Source organism: Delphinus delphis, chromosome 3, assembly GCF_949987515.2.
Source record: "Delphinus delphis chromosome 3, mDelDel1.2, whole genome shotgun sequence".
NCBI classification, from domain to species: domain Eukaryota; kingdom Metazoa; phylum Chordata; class Mammalia; order Artiodactyla; family Delphinidae; genus Delphinus; species Delphinus delphis.
Window position 1 is genome coordinate 22,181,536 of NC_082685.1, and position 4,172 is coordinate 22,185,707.

The 4,172-nt window shown below is 44.8% G+C and overlaps 1 pseudogene; it reads right to left on the reverse strand.

Moving 5' to 3' along the window:
- Positions 1 to 236: 236 nt before the first annotated feature.
- LOC132423045 (UDP-N-acetylglucosamine--peptide N-acetylglucosaminyltransferase 110 kDa subunit pseudogene) lies at positions 237 to 3,428 on the reverse strand (annotated as a pseudogene).
- Between the last annotated feature and the right edge of the window lie 744 nt (positions 3,429 to 4,172).

The following is a 4,172-nucleotide window of genomic DNA, read 5'->3' on the forward strand; positions in this document are numbered from 1 at the left end:
ACCAAGGGAGATCAGACCTTCCAGACTTACCTTCCAGATCTTCCAGACACCTGGCTGCTGCAAAATTCTATGGAGACTCCTTGTGGAACAGCAGTTTCCCATCTCTTGTGTCTCTCCCTATCATGATCATGATCATGCAGGAAGCAAGTCTGGCTGTGCTATTTCTTATCATTGTCTGTCACCCATCTGCAACATGGTATTGTACAGATAAGGAAAAAGTTGTTCCCTTTCCCCCAGAAGGTTGAGGCTCAGGTACAGGGGTAATTCTCCTGTGCACACAGTCATTATTTAGGCCGACTCAGTGACTTCAACAGGCTTAATCATGTGATCAGGTTTGTTGCCAGCTGCGTAATGCTCCCACATCTGTAGATAGAGCCGCTCTAGGTCCATTGTGTATTGTTTGGTGTTGAACAGAGGGCTAGATGTTCTCTGCTTCCAGACTTTGCCACAAATTTTCTTCAGGTATTCTAGATCAGTTCCCAGTTTCACAGCTATGTCTTCATATTCTTGTCTATTTTGAGCAATAAGCTCAAGACAGCCTAAACAAGTGAGCTGGGAAGCTGCAACTCGGGAAGCAAGAGTCTCTCCTGGCATAGTCACCATGAGTGTCCCTGACCAAAGGACATCCATCCCTGTGGTGTGTCCATTACAGAGTGGAGTGTCCAAGCAGACATCAGCCAGCTGGCCTCTCCAAACATGTTCCTCTTTAGGAGCAACAGGTGAAAAAATGATACGGTTCTGGGGAAGGCCCATATTTTGTGCGTACTGTTGAATATTAGGTTCTCCTACTGCTGGAAAACGCAACAGCCACAGTACACTATTGGGAACACGCTTCAGAATATTTGTCCACATCTGCAAAGTAGATGGGTCAATTTTATATAACTGATTAAAGTTACAGTACACAATGGCATCTTCCGGTAACCCGTACTGAGAACGTGTGGTTACAATAATGGTACGGGGAACCTCCTCTCCAGTGGCAGCCTTAACGTTGATTTGGGTAGTTGCCAGTCCATTGCTAAGACTGAATCCATTAATTGTTATCTGAATGTGTCCTCTGTTAATCATTTCAATAACTGCTTCTGCAATAGTATTCATAGGAATGACAGGCATATTAAGAGCTGTATTACTGCTGTCTGCGTTGTCTCCTCCATGAGGACATTTCATCTTGACAATCTGCATATCTGGGAGACTATCAAGAAATGCTTTGAGGTCGATGCCATTCAGCACAATCCGATTGTCATAAATGTGCCCATTGGACTGAAAATCGATGACTGCTTTCTTTTTCAGGTGAGGGAACATATTAGCATGATCACCAATAAAGAAAGTATGGGGCATATAAGCCAGTTTCTCAGAATACTGCTCAGCAACTTCAGCAGGTGAAGTTTCCTGATCAGTGATGATATAATCCATGAAAAGCACGCCACTGGTCCCAGGGTAGCCCAGCCACATTGCCTGATAGGAGCTGGCCTGAGATCAAAGAGTTCATTTCAAGCACCCCTGGTATAACCATTCATATTTACAAGGATGTGTATACCATCATGATGGGTGCGATCAGCTGCTTTCCCATTGCATGGAATCTGAGAAAGATCAATGAAATGATGGGCTTCTGCCATCACCTTCGCTCGGAAGTTTGTGCCATCATCTGGGCTCAGGGCATAACAGAATACCTCAAATTTATCCGGATTGTGCATGCCTGGAATAGACTGCATAAGATGAGAAGTAGGATGATTCCCAAAGTCAGAACTCACGTATCCTACACGCAGTCGACCATCACTGAGCTTCAAGTCTTTTGGATGTTCGTACGGTGGTTTATGAAGGACACCGATCTCATCCAAGCAGAGGTTCCCATGGCTCTCAGCAATAGCCTTCCTGAAGCCATGAGAAAGAGGATAGAGCATACTATGATGAGGCTGCACAGAAGGCAACCTATTCTTCTCCAGCTGGTCAGCCACAATGCTGACCAACTTCTTCATTTGCTCATCATAGTCTGTCCAATCACAGACAATCTGCAGGCAATGAGCCAAATCACAATAAGCGTCAGGAAAATCAGGTTCAAGCTTCAGAGCAGTGCGATAAGAAGCAATTGCTTCTGGAATATTCCCTGAATACTTGTGAATGGAAGCCAGATTGCTGTGGGCATCCGCAAGTGCAGGGTTAATCTGAATGGCACGAGTATAACACTGCAAGGCTCCCTGAACATCCTGCATCTCCTTTAGAATGTCTCCAATGTTACAGTAGGCATCAGCAAAGGTAGGACTGATTCGAACAGCCTCCTTATAATGCATCAGAGCTTCCTGCAGTTTTCCCTGCTGCTGCAATACACTTGCTAAATTTGAATGGGCAACAGCAAACTCTGGGAAGACTTCTAATGCTTTACAGTACAAGCGAACTGCCTCTTCAATGTTCCCCTGGTCTCCTTTGATATTGGCTAGGTTATTCAGAGAGTCTGCATGGGTGGGACACAGCCGGAGAGCTGTATTATAACAATCTTCTGCTTCAGCAACACTGCCCTTCTCTTCCAGAGCGTTGGCTAGGTAGCAGTAACCATCAGGGAAATGTGGTTGCAATTCAATAGCTCGCCTGTAGGTGTCTATTGCCAGATCTATCAGGCCTTGCTCATAGTATACACAAGCCAGGTTGGCACGTACCACTGCATGATTTGGGCTCAAGCTTAGGGCACAAAGGTAAGCTGCCACAGCTCTGTCAAAAATCCGTGCCTCTTTCAAGACATTTCCTAAATTGATATAAGCATCCAGAAAATTGGGGTCAAGGGTGACAGCCTTTTCAAAGTGATGAATTGCAAGCCAAATCTCCCCTTGTGCATTGAAAACACAGCCATGATTACTCCAAGCCACTGCAAAGTTCAGTTGCGTCTCCATTGCTTTCAAATAACACGCCTTGGCTCCTTCCAAGCGACCCAGGGCTTTGAGCAGGTTCCCCAGGTCACTGCGAACACAGTACAAATCAGGATTGCACTAAAGAGCAGAGACGTAAGCTTGTACTGCCCCTTCCATGTCGCCTGCTGCTACCAAAGCGGCTGCCAGGTTAATATAACCATCGATGAAATCTGGTTTGAGATGCAATGCACGCCGGTAATGCTCAATTGCTTCCTGCAACTGCCCTCTTTCCTTGTACACATTCCCCAAATTCGAATAGGCTTCTGCCAGAAGAGGGTTCTGTTTAATTGCCAGAGTACTAAAGTGGGCAGATCTGTCCAGCCTTCGACACTGGAAGTGTAGAGATGAAAGTAATAAAAGTACTCCATTATTGTCTGGCTCTTGTCTCCACAGCTGCATGCAGTGTCTCTCAGCTGCCTCAAAATCACCTGATTGATATTCTCGATGAGCCAACTCAGCTAACCCTTGGAAGGAAAGCATACGTTTCGTTGGTTCTGTGCTGTCGGCCACGTTGCCCACAGAAGACGCCATCTGGAGCTTCTGGAGAGAGTGAGAAAAGGGGGTAATTGAGTCCCGCTGCCGCCACTACTGGCAAGAATGTTTCTAGAGGTAGCAAATACGAGGGCAGCAGCCGTACCACTGATTTGGCAGGCTTAAGCGGCGGCGACAGTTACAGGCACCGAACCTTAGGAACTCTGGTTGGTCGTCTAACTCTCACGCTCTTGAAATCTTCATTCTTAACCCTGCCCTCTTCCACCATTTTTCTCCTAACCAGGGAATAAAAATTACCTATACACTTGCCTTAGAAGAAATCAAAAGTCAGTAGTCCAAACACTTTTCAAAATTTTGTTTTCTGCCCAGTTGGAAAGGAAATACATGATTGACTTTACTTCATCATTCATATAGTCAATGTGGAAAACATTAGGGTCATGAATTTCAATACAGTAAGTTCAGAAAATTTTAAATTGGCCTTCCCAAACCACTAATAAGTAACCGATGTTGTATATAATGCTAAAATCTTAGAGACTGAGTTTGATATTTTAAAAGTTCTGAAAGGATTAGCTAATTTTTCCTCATCATACTTCGCATGCCTCAAACCTGAGTATTACTTTTTTAAAAATAAATTTATTTATTTTTATTTATTTATTCTTATTTTGGCTGCGTTGGGTCTTCAATGCTGCGTTCAGACTTTCTCCAGTTGCGGCGAGCGGGGGCTACTCTTTGTTGCAGTGCCCGGGCTTCTCATCACAGCAGCTTCTATTGTTGTTCCACAAC